The sequence below is a fragment of the Ailuropoda melanoleuca genome, chromosome 2 (assembly GCF_002007445.2).
Source record: "Ailuropoda melanoleuca isolate Jingjing chromosome 2, ASM200744v2, whole genome shotgun sequence".
NCBI classification, from domain to species: Eukaryota; Metazoa; Chordata; class Mammalia; order Carnivora; family Ursidae; genus Ailuropoda; species Ailuropoda melanoleuca.
Window position 1 is genome coordinate 980,380 of NC_048219.1, and position 13,168 is coordinate 993,547.

Genomic DNA, 13,168 nt, shown 5'->3' on the forward strand with positions numbered 1-13,168 from the left:
CCGTGGCTGGTCCTCCTTGGCTTGGTACCCACTGGCCAGCATCGGGGAGGGCACAGAGACTCCCTCCAGGGTCTGCGTGCGGCTCTGGGGAGGGCAGGTTCCCTGACACCCAGCAGCTGGCATGGCCTGTCCCCTTCCTGCCCCGGGGCCTAGATGATGTTGCCCTATTCTGGCAGAGAGACGAGTGTCAGGAAGGCTGGAGAGTGGTGTGTTCCTAGGGTTGGACAATGATTTGGCCTGGGTGCTTGTCAGGCATCAATCTCCACCCCGTCCTTTGCTGTTGAACATCTGAGGCCCAGAGAGGGGAAGTAACTTGTCCAGAGTCACACAGGTTGTCAGTGATGGGGCTGGGTCTGACTCCTCGGGATCTGACTTTTTTTTAAAAGATTTATTTTATTTATGTATTTATCAGAGAGTGAGAGAGTGGGGGGAGGAGCAGAGGGAGAGAGAGAAGCAGCCTCCAAGCCAATTGCAGAGCCCGACTCGGGGCTCCATCTCACGACCCTGAAATCATGACCTGAGCCGAAACCAAGAGTCAGACACTTAACTGACTGAGCCACCCAGGTGCCCTGCATCTGACTTTTAACTACCCTTCCTTGCACCTGGTTCATGATGACCTGGGCAGCTGGGGACAGTGGGGCCAGCGACTGAAAACCCAGTAGGGCACCGAGTCCTGGTCCTCACCCTGGCCCCTTCTCTGACGTAAGTCCATTCCCTATTGGGGGCATCAGTTTCCCCATGAGCGGGGGGACCAGAGACGCTGTTTCAGGCATTCCCCAAAGCCCTGTGGTTTCCTGGGCACATCTGGGATGATCTCTGGGGCTCCGCTGCCCCACTTCAATCTCCACTTGAGCAGCTCTGCTTTTCCTGGATTATATACTGAACGTTCCCACGAACTACTGTAAGAAGAAAAAGACAGTCTTCAGTAACTTTGGACAGAATCATCCATTGGTTCATTCATTCAGTAGACGGCCCAGGGGGGACACCTCCGATCCGACACAGAGTCCACCCGAGGGAGCCCATAGGCTGGGAGGGGGAGGGGGGCATGTGACAGCCTTGCCATACGTGCGAAGCAGTGTCACGGGGAGCATAGGGAACATGGAAATTGAAGCATGGCAGTCCCGGAAGGGGCCCCCAGGGGGCTAGGGGGTGGAGCTGGGATGGCTTGTTTGAGGTCTTTGGAGGTGGAGAGAGGAGGTGAGGGGGTCACATGTTTTGAGGGAGAGGCCCCTTGCTTCTGTAGTCTGGGCAAGGGTGGGGGGAGAGTGTCTCTCCTTAATCAGGACTCCTACCAAGTTATGAGGTCTTTTAGGCTAAGGCTTGAGGAAGGGACCGCACTTGCCTTGCGCTGGTCTGGGGCTGCCATCGACAAGACTCTGTCCTTGACCCCACTTCAGTTAGGCTTCCTTGAGACCTTTCTCAACCAGGCCTTGACCTCAGGGTTTCCAAATCCATCTCAGCACTGCCCCGTTTTAGCACGAATCCCGTCCCACCCCCGATATCTGATCAAATTCCTTACCCTCCACTGTTTCCCAGGCGATCCCTGATTATGTGGGCCTGCCTTCAGCCAGAAACCTATTAGGTCCGTTTAGCAAGGATCCTCCAACCCTCTCAGGGATCTTCCAGCCACCAGCCTTGTCCATGCTCCTTGGCTGTACACGCCCATGTAATAACAGGGACGATTCGTAATTGTTGTATTCAGAACAGAGGGCCCAGTTCCATAAGGGCCCTTGTGATTGTTCTTGAATAAAAAAATTTTTTTTTTCTTTACCGTGTAAATGACTGTCTGGGTCTAGTTTTCTAGCAGCTGTGGTGCCATGACTCATGTGAGAGCCAATTCATCATTGGACCCCTGGCCATGTCACCCAGGACCCCAGGTGGGCATCCTGAGGCCTTTGTCTTCCATCCTGCCTGATTTTTTTTTTTAAGATTTTATTTATTTATTTATTTGACAGAGAGAGAGCACGGAGGAGCACACAAGCAGGGGGAGTGGTAGGCAGAGGCAGAGGGAGAAGTAGGCTCCCCGCTGAGCAAGGAGCAGGATGTGGGGCTCGATCCCAGGACCCCGGGATCACGACCCGAGCCAAAGGCAGACACCCAACCAATTGAGCCACCCAGGCGCCCCGGTCCTGGCTGATTGATCGGGGATCCGTTGTGAGCCCGACTCCCGAGCCCGTNTGTGGGCCTGCCTTCAGCCAGAAACCTATTAGGTCCGTTTAGCAAGGATCCTCCAACCCTCTCAGGGATCTTCCAGCCACCAGCCTCTCCATGCTCCTTGGCTGATTGATCGGGGATCCGTTGTGAGCCCGACTCCCGAGCCCGTGCTCCGGGTGAATGTCACTGAAGCACAGCCCGGATAGGTTTTGGCTCTTAAGGTTCTGAGTACGTTCTGTGAAGCTGGATGAGAGTCACAGGCGACATCTGTTGTGTGACAGACACCTGCTGGGCTGGAAGTCTTTCTTCCTGGCCCTTTCTTTGAGAGGGGATTCACTGCCTGACTCCCAAGGCTGGAATATTTCTCCTGGCTCTTTGGGAAGCCTCTCTATTCTATTTGATCCTGCTTCTTCCAAGGAAACGGCTCAGTTGACTGACCCCCCCCCCCCCCAATTCAGGACCCTCTGCTGAATTTGGAAGTTCACTGTTTCCTCTTAAGAGGTCTCTCCCTTCCCACATCCCCGCCTACCCTTTTTAATTGTCCCTTCAGTTCCCTTGTATCCCCTGATGGGATCCCTTCAAACCCCCTGCCTGCTCCCTCCCTCTGCCTGCCCCTGCCAGACCTTTTCCCTGCCCATGCCAGCCCTTTGGGCCCTTGAATAATTAGCTCCCTGTCTCCATCAGGGTTTCTCAAGGGACTCAAGGACCCCTGAAAGCAGCTACCTGAAGCTAAGAAGGAAAAATGCTCTTTGGAAACAGACTGGATATTTTATTCACTTAGATGGGATTTGGAGACATCCAGGCAGGTCCCCTCAATCTCGCCCCTAAAATGTATTCCATGGCCTCCTTAAAATTACATATTGGGGTGGGGGGTGGCACCTGGGTGACTCAGTCAGTTGAGCCTCCAACTCTTGATTTCGGCTCAGGTCACGATCTCAGGGTCCTGGCGATGAGGTTGTGGGATATCAGTGAGGTTCAGTGCGGTGGAGTCCGGAGCCGACGACCAAGAAAGAATTCTTNGCTCAGGTCACGATCTCAGGGTCCTGGCGATGAGGTTGTGGGATATCAGTGAGGTTCAGTGCGGTGGAGTCCTGAGCCGATGACCAAGAAAGAATTCTTGAGACTTCTTTGGTGCAAAATGGTGGTTTATGAAAGCAAGGGGACAGGACCCCTGGGCAGAAAGAGCTGCTGGCCCGGGTTGTGAGGGGTGGCTGATTATATACTATGGGGTTGGGGGAGGTAAGGAAAAAGGGAAGTGGAGAAAATACCTTCATATGTTAAAGAAGATTCTCAGGATACCGGAGGCCTTGCCATTGTCCAGTTAAAGTTGTTTTTCCCTCTAGCAAGGCGTTAACATTAAGATGGTTGGAAACTTCCGGGAGGCTGCGGGTTATAAAGACATTTAATTGTATCTGCATTCCCTTCCGGAAGCTAGGTTATTGATAGAAATGCTTTGTTCTTGTAAACTGCTAAGACATTTGTAAACTGAGGGAGACTCAAGTCTTGCAGGATTGTGGTCTCTATAGGTTAACTACTTTGTCCTTTTGGGCAGCCAGGAGTGCCTGAGGAATGTCACCTACATCCTATGGGGGGTGGCGGGGCAGGTTACAGGGTGTCAGCTTATGCTTTGTCTTCCGCCAGCCTTCTGCTCCCACATCACTGGGATCAAGCCTCACACTCAGTGGGGACTGTGCTGCTCCCTCTCCCTCTGCCACTCCCCTGCTCACGCTCGCTCTCTCTCTCTCCCTCTCAAATAAATAAATAAAATCTTTTTAAAAAATTACATACTGGGGCAACTGAAAAGCTTAAAAGTCTCCTCCACAAACACTGGTAAAAAACTTTAACTCTTATGCCGAGTAAACCACCTCAACTTGTCCCGTCTGCCAGAAACACAATTCAGATAAAAAATCCAAAATGGAGCAAAGACGAGATCCAACTATTTTTCTAGAAACCAGGGAGCCTGCATCACCCTGTTTTGCTGATCCGTGGCTAAAATTTTAGAGTGAAACCTGTAAGATCTCTGTCTGCCTCTGTCAGTTTGTGTGTGTACGTATGTAATGCATATGTGATATTGTTCCACTCAAGATGGCATTGCCAAATTAATCCTCGAAATCCCTTCACGGAGCTCTATTCAAAATGGCTTAGATACAGGGGCGCCTGGGTGGCTTAGTCCTTAAGTGTCTGCCTTCGGCTCAGGGCGTGATCCCGGCATTCTGGGATCGAACCCCACATCAGGCTCCTCTGCTAGGAGCCTGCTTCTTCCTCTCCCACTCCCCCTGCTTGTGTTCCCTCTCTGGCTGGCTGTCTCCTCTCTGTCAAATAAATAAATAAAATCTTTTTAAAAAAATGGCTTAGGTATAAATCAGCCCTTCTATTAATTATTCCTAAAATACCCAAAATATAGAAACTACCCCAGATATTTTTCAAGCCCATATGATTTGAGCAAGTCTTGATAACTAAGGACAGTTTAATAGCCCTGGTTGAACAAAAAACAGCTATGTCTTCTGAGTTACCAGCAATAAAGGACAATAGGAGCGTATGTTTTATTCCACTGAGGTTTAGTAGTTAAATAAGGTAATGTCATATCTACCAGCTGTTGAAGATCATAAAAAATTATAAATTGAACCTAAGAACAAACGTCTAAGGAAAGGTGCAGTAAAAATGAATTGCTTGATATCCATTACTTCGTGTAGATGGAGCACAGCAGAAAACAGAAAACCTGTGTCTTTAGGTTTTTTTAGGCTCTTGCTTTCACGATGCTTGCCTAACATGCATGGGCTGTGAAAGTAGTTAACAGAAGTAGCTCGAGATGCTGGATAGTTCTGCTTAGGGTTCTAATATGCTTGCCTAAGAACAGTTTCCAAAATTTTTTTAGTAGCTTGCAATCTTAACAGTTATGCTAAATTAAATTAGGGCCTCAGAGGGGAGGGGGGTGGGGGAATGGGATAGACCGGTGATGGGTAGTAAGGAGGGCACGTATTGCATGGTGCACTGGGTGTTATACGCAACTAATGAATCATCGAACTTTACATCGGAAACCAGGGATGTACTGTATGGTGACTAACATCATATAATAAAAAATCATTTAAAAAAAAAGAATAGNCTTTACATCGGAAACCAGGGATGTACTGTATGGTGACTAACATCATATAATAAAAAATCATTTAAAAAAAAAAGATAGAGGGGCGCCTGGGTGGCACAGCGGTTAAGCATCTGCCTTCGGCTCAGGGCGTGATACCGGCGTTATGGGATCGAGCCCCACATCAGGCTCTTCTGCTAGGAGCCTGCTTCTTCCTCTCCCACTCCCCCTGCTTGTGTTCCCTCTCTCGCTGGCTGTCTCTATCTCTGTCGAATAAATAAATAAAATCTTAAAAAAAAAAAAGAATAGAGATAAAATAAAGGTCCATTAAAGAAATGGAGGAGCTTAAAGAGGAGAAGGAGGCTAAAGTAGGAAGAATAAAAACTGCAGAAAATGAAAAAAAAAATTAATTAAGTAATAGATAGTCATTAACTATCTAAATCATTTCTAAGTCAGATAAACCACTAAGACATTAATTACTAAGCACAAGTGTAAGCTTATATATGTTTGGCTTTTTATTTTTATTTGGTATAAAGAAATATCTTTGGGCTTATTAGGTTGTATTAGAGGAAGTATAGAAATTGTGAGCTGGTATATTCATAAAATTTACTAATTTACTAGGGAATGTTACTGTTAACCATCGTCTACTTCCTTGTTTTCACTGGAAATCAAGATTAGTATGGGTTAAAAATTCCAAGCATATATAAGTGAATTGCTAGAAATTTCTAGGAATAAGAAGGGTGAAGAAAAAAGCTGCATGCAAATTATGCAAGAATGTGGGCTATATTTCCGTTAAGGAAAAAGGAGAGTAATTTGTCTTCAATGTCCAAATTGTTTAGAGGTTGTTTAAAAGTTATTCCAGAATGAGAAAGAGGAAAATATAGGACAAAAAAACATTTCAGTGGATATAGAACGTTGTAGAGGGTTTGTGGAAAAGGAATTTCATGTGTGGTCAAGCTGGCTCAGATTGAATTGATTTATTTATAAGGTTTTTAAAATGAGCCCGTAGTGTACAGATGCAAAACTGGAATTTGGTTTTCTTTCTGTTGAAACAACAAACTTTTCTTGGATTATTGGTCTGCTCTTTCTTAGAGATTGTGGAAAGTTTTTCTTTACCTTTTAAGTGAAACTGCCTAGGAAACAAAGATTTTGTCTTATCCGAATAATTTCCTGTGTTTACATTAACCATATCATGTCATTGATTATTTAAGAGAATATAGACTTTTCACTTAAAAAAAATTATTTATTTGAGAGAGAGAGAGGGAATGTGCATGCAGGACTGCAGGGAGGGGCAGAGGAGGAGGGAGAAGCAGATGCCTTGCTGAGCTCGGGCCCTGCCCTGGAAGCAGGGCTCCATCCCAGGACCTGGAGATCATCACCTGAGCCGAAATCAGAGGCATAACTGACTGAAACCCCCAGGTTCCCCCCAGACTGTTCACTAGGGCTTTTTCATCTTCTTTTGTTTTTACATTTTTGACAATTTTGCCTTCCCCAAAATCAACTCCTAAATGAAATCCTGATCTTAAACTGACCTTGAACTGGGTGCCTGGAAAACCTCCAAGGATTTGTTCTTTCACCTTGTAAAAAGAGATGTTAAAAATAATCTGGTTTATTTGACATGTTGGATTGCAGGGCAGGCACTGTCAAATCAGAAGTGCTTCAACTTTTCTTGTTATATTTGTATGGGTAAATATTTTAAATTAACATAAATATTTTAAAATTGTATGAAGTTCCTAGAAACTTGTCAGTGCTTTCCTGCTTATGTAATCTCCCGACATAATGTTATCAGTCATAATTCTAGTTATTATCTTAATGTGTTGTATGTCACAAAGACAATTACATTCCTTTGTCAGTTAATTGTTTTATAATGAACTCTCATCAGATCTTTCAACTACGGGCCCTTTTAAGCCTTTTGTCATTTACAAATGGTACATTTTCCTCTGATGCTTTCCTAAAAGGTCATGCCAATCAGTGGGCAGCCAAAATGCTCCATCTTCATTTGCAAGGGCAATTTCAGACACCCCTGGAAAGGACTAGGGCAGGTATTCTGGGGAAGAGGCTTCTGGTGACACTGAGTAACCTTTAGATCATGTTGCTGACCTGAGTAAGGATTTCCAGAACAGTAGAGAAGCCGATGGGTTCATCCAGTCGCTAACCCAAGATCAAGAAGAACGAGAACTAATTACATGGGACTGAATTAACCAGTGAAGGATGATTTTAGTTTTCGCTTCGAACGTTGCTGTTTTTTTTTTTTAATGTTCTATTTTCTGGTTTCAAAGAACTCCTTTCCCTTTTATCTCAAGCTGTTTATAACTCATGGCAATTTAGTAGATGGTAATTTTGCAAGCAGAAACATAACAGGTATCTTTTCTCTCTGCCTGATCTCTCCAGAATTTGGAAACTTATATTGAGTAGTTTTATTTTCATGGCAATATAATTATTTGCATACATTCAAGGAAAATCTGTTTCCTTATGACAGAACATCACTGGAAGCTGGTTATATTCCCAAGGCCTTGGATGGAACGTCGTATTTGAGAATGATGTGCATAGCACACCACGGAAGGAACTAAGGTTGATTCACGGAGCCAATGCTTACAAAGCCTTCTAGAAAAACCAGCCTGGTACCTGCCTTGCAGGTAAGGAAGGTCACTTCCTGGCAGACCCAGGGACCTTAGGATATCTTGGGGACCTTGAGAGGAAAGGAGTTCACCCAAATCTGCAGGTATTGCCAGAAAAATCGGGTGGTGAGCTCTTGGCTTTGCTTCCTAGCCTTGAGAGGCTCTTAAAAGTCTAGCCTGAGATTCCTTATGAAAGATTCCAGCAAAGCCAAATTTAAAAGGCCTTTTTTGCTGCCCTTGTGTGAAAAATCATGCCCAATCTAACGAAATCAGACATATGGTATAAGCAGGAGTCAACAAGAGAGGTGTCTGTATGGTGAGGGAACAGAAAGCTAACTGAGGACAAAGCAGAAGCTGGCACCCGCCCCCCATGTGATATACGTGACATTCCTCAGGCACTCCTGGCAGCCCTGAAGGAAAAACAAATGGTTAACTGACAGAGATCACCGTCCTGCAGGACAGGAATCTCCCTCAGTTTACAAATGTCCTAGTGATTTACAAGGAAGAAACTTTCTTATCAATAGCCTAACTTCCAGAGACCCATAACTCAGTTTCCTGAAGCCCTAACATCACCCTCCCCTCCATAAAATGGAGGGAGGCTGAGGCAGAAGGAAATGTAAATAAGACTGAATTTCTTTTAAACCTGCAGCCCATTGATAAGGACGTGTGATAGGAGGAATGTGGTTCCTCCAGCAAGCTCCCAACTATCCCCAAGGTAACGCCTTGCTAGAGGGGAAACAACCTGAACTTGGCAATGGCAAGGCCTCCGGTATCCTGTGAGTCTCCTGTGAGTCGTCTTTAACATACGAAAGTACTTTCTGGAAACCTCCCTTTTTCCTTACCTCCCCCAACCCCATAGTATATAATCAGCCACCCCTCACAACCCGGGCCAGCAGCTCTTTCTGCCCAGGGGTCCTGTCCCCGTGCTTTCATAAACCACCATTTTGCACCAAAGAAGTCTCGAGAATTCTTTCTTGGTCGTCGGCTCAGGACTCCACCGCACTGAACCTCACCGCTATCCCACAACCTCATCACAGTGACCGATGAGAAATGGACTCATATTGTTCAGAAAGGAGAACGTCTTTTCTTTTCTCAAACAAGAATGGGGACTGAACTGATGACTTCTTGGCCAAACTTCAATCAGGCTCCTCTGAGACCTCTCCTCAACCAGGCCTGAACTTTGGGCTTCCATCTTTGCATCTCAGGCATGTGGCAAGAAATCTGCCAGGTCAGTTTGGCCACAGCATGCACTCGCCCTTAATATCTGGTCAAATTTGTCACCCTCACCCCTCTCCCTCCTCCCGCCAGGTGATGTCTGGTCACTAGGCCTGCCTTCGGCAAGAATCCTGTTAGGTCAGTTTAGCAAGAAAACCCCCCACCCCTGCACTGTCTTAGGGATTCTCCACCCACAGAAGCCTCCCCCTGCCCTGCTTTTCTGCTGTAAATCCCCACTTTTCTGCTTCAGGGGAGCACAGTTAGTATACTGAGGTCTTTCTTCCCTCGTTGCCATAGTTTTCGAATAAAATCTGTTTTTATTTGAACTTCTGTCTAGCTCCGGTTTTCCACAGCAGCATCTCTGCCCAGATCTAGGTCAGAATTCTGCATTCTCGGGAAGCACGGCTCCCCCCTCCCCATTCTTCAGGGCCCTCCAGGGAGGGGCTGCCAACTCTTTTCCAGGACTCGAGTGACACCTAGTGGTCATTCTGGGTCACTGCCCGTGCTGTGAGCCACACCCCCTGTCCCGCTGCTTCTGGACCCCGTCCTCAGACTGGCAGTGCCCAGGAGAGCCCAAGGACACGATCAGCAATCAGCATCACCTCTGTCATCCTTTATTGCCGTCAACACTGTCTCCGGCAAAGAGCAGATGGGGCCACATGGCCTTGAGCACATCATCCCCCCACGCACACGTCTCCTCCATTTCTCCGCCCTGTGCCATGTGGACCCTAATGAAGGGCACATTGTGGGGCTGGAGGATGAAATGAGGCCTTGGATGGGAATGCCCTCACACAGGGCCTGGCATGGAGAGTGGAAACTGTCCGCACTGATGACGGGTGCCCTTGGCTGGCGTTTCGGACCAAAGGTCCTCAGGGCCAGATTGGCAAAAGGCAATAGGTAGAAGGAAGAAGGAGCTAATGGAACATTCATGGGGACATTCTCCCCAAAATGGAAACCTGGCAAATGCAAAGCTGTGGTTTAGCAAGAAAATCTGGCTCCCTGCATATGGGTGTGAGGGGGAGAGGGAGAGCGGCAGAGAAGGAGGAGGGGAGAGAGGCAGTAGAAAGGTTCTGCGGAGCACGCATGGCCCCAAACCCACAGCCAGGCACCTGGCGCCTGCCCAGCCCTGGGCTCACTCAGCTGGGCCTGGGAGCCAGCACTCCCTCAGGCTCAGGACCCGATTGTGAATGCAGAGAGGCGGCCCTCTCCTCCCCGGAGGGTGACAGGGCGACACTGGCTGTCAGCTACCCAGTTGTGGCTTTCTATCAAGCAGCTGACACCACCAACCGTGACAACAAGCACAGTCCAGGAGGCAGGGGTGCCTGGTAACGCGGTCGCGGGCACGGGGCCCTGCCAATGGGAACCCAGCTGGGATACGGATGCTCAGCCCGGGCAGGCTATCCAGGGTCTCAGGCTGTCAGGGCCCGGTGAGAAGAGCGGGATTTATTAAGCGCTTACTGTATGCCAAGCACGGTGCTCAGAGCCCTGTGTGTGCCATCTCATTCAATCCTCTTAGCGACCCTGTGCAGTGGTGGCTAGTGATAGCTTTATTTCTAAAAGGAGCAAACGGAGGCCCAGAGTTGTTCAAGGTCACGCAGCAGAAGCAGGGTTTGAATGCTGAAATGGGATTGAATCATTCCTGGGATCCCTCTGATCATCAGTAAGACAGTGGATGAGAAAGAGCTTGGGGAACAGTCAGATGTACACAAATGTTGGGTTTTGGGGACCATGAGGAAATCATGCCGGAAAGAAGAGGGGCTTGTGTGAGGTCATCCTTCCTCCAGCTTCCTTGCCAAGACCTGGGCTTTCTCTCCAGCATCACCCCTGCTCTGCACTCACCTCTGCTCCCGTCCTCCCTGTGCCAGCCTCCCTCCTGGCCACCACCTGGGGCACGCTCCCCTCCTCTCTGCCCTACCCGCCAACACCCATTTACCCTTCAGGTAGGTCCGAAGGCTTTCTGGAGCAGCAGGTCCGGATGGGGGGCCCCAAAGTGTGCCTGCCTCTGGGCTCCCCGCTCCTCACTGTCCTGTTGGCATCTGTGTGTCCCTACCTGGGCTGCAAGTCTCAGGTTGAGAGGGGACCCCCTGCTGCTTCCCCCAATCCACAGTCCCCAGCCCAGTCTCACCACCCTGGGTATTCGTCTGATGGCTGGATGAAACCACACGATGAGTTAGTGGCTTGGCTGGAAACTAGGTCTCCCTCTAGGGCAAGTGTTTAAACCCTTGGAGTAATTTCTTTGGTCACTGTCCCCCTCCCACGTCTCATCTCTCCAGTTCTGGATTCCTTCTGGGACAAGCCTGCTGAGGGGAAGGGTGGGGTAGAGGGGGCAGAGTCTGGCAATACTGGGCCTGGGTTCCCCGCTCTGGACGTGTTAGCTGTGTGGCCTTGTGGTACGTTGGAGCCTTTAACAGCACCTGCCTGAAGATGGGTCAGGTGCTCTGGGTTTGAAGGGAGCGCTGTGTCTAGACAAGGGGAGTGCTCAGTGCCTGGGGACTGCATGGGGGGCATGTGCGGATTCCCCTTCTCCCACTCAGGGTCTCAGGGCTCAGGCCGTGCCCCCACTCTGTTCTCCCATCTGGATGTGATTCCACTTCCCAGCGAGCTCAGCAACGCCTGACCCTTCCCGGAGCCACCAGCCTGCACTCCCTGACCCAGAAACCCAGTCACCTCACTCCCCACCACACCCCAGCGCGCCCCACTTCTCAGGCCCACAGCCACACCCACGCTGCCATATGCCACGGTCCCCACATCTGCTCATCCCTGTGCCTTTCACAGCTTCACAGACACCCCGGGAGTGGGAACGAGGGACAGCAACTCCACAGACGCGGCCCACATGTGCACAGTCAGCCCAAAGCAGCCACAGCGTCTCCCCCGGGAGGGCACTGAGCCCCACACCTTGGTGGAGGGTGTGCCCACCGTGCCACCTCCCTCACTGGCTGACAGCTTCACCAGGCAACAAGAAACGGCCGGCGAAAAGCTCTAGAGAGCTGCCGTAAAAATGTACCCACATTCGAAGGCTGTCCCCTTGGAGGTGGGGCGCACACTCCAACAGTGCCAAGTGGGGTCCCCCCTGTCACCGCAGGCCATGCACTCAGAGGTCTAGGTTGCCCCCGAGGACGATGGGGCTCGGGGCGATTGAGCAGCCGAAGTTCACACAGGCAGGGAAGGGGTTGTGTTGTAGAGAATGGGGTGGGGGGACCCCACTGCTCCCAGGAGCAGGTCCAGGCTTCTTAGGGGGATGGCAAGGCTCTCCCTCACCCAGCCCTGCCCACCTCCTCACTCGTGTTGGTTCTGGAAAACCACTCCCCACATTCCCTGCTCCCCACTCTGAGCTCCTGGCTGTCCCCTTACATTTCACATTCTCTCTTGACCACGTGTCATTCAACATATACATCAATGATTTAAAATAGAAAAGAAAGGACAAAGATCTTTGCCCTCGTGAGCTTACGCTCTGGTGGGGTAGACAGATGTAGCGCGTTGAAGGGGCAGGACCGGGGAGAAGGGAAATGCCAGGGGCCAGTGGGCAGTATCCAATGGGGTGGCCGGCATCAGCTGAAGATGGTGAGATCCCAGCACAGCTGGAGGAGATGGGAAGAGAGCCGTGTGGGAAGCCCCTTCCAGGCGGAGGGAATAGCCCGCCTGGGCTGAGTCCTCCGGAGGGAGCGGGCCTGGTGTGCTCAAGGAACAGCTCGGAGGCCAGAGTGGCTGAGGGGGTGCAGGGAGAGGGTATAGGAGCTGAGTCTAGAAGCAGGTGGGGGAGTCTGGGGACCTCCCAGGCCCCGTGAGGACGTTGGCTCTTCGAGGGAAATAGGGAGCCATAGGAGGGCGTAGAGTAGAGCAGGGACCCGGTCAGACGCCAGGCACGGGGCTGGCTGACCGGCTGCTGCGTGGAGATGAGACTGCAGGGGCGCGGGGTGGGTGGGGGGTGGAGAGCACGGGGAGGAGCAGCTGCCCTCGCCCACCCGGGTGACCAACCATCATGGCAGCCCTGAAGGTGGTGAGATTCTAGATGTTTCCTCTCTCGTTTTATTTTTTTAATGTGTGCATTTTACTAAGTATTTTATAAATACATACAGAATCTAGTTTTATTTTGAAAGGAGTG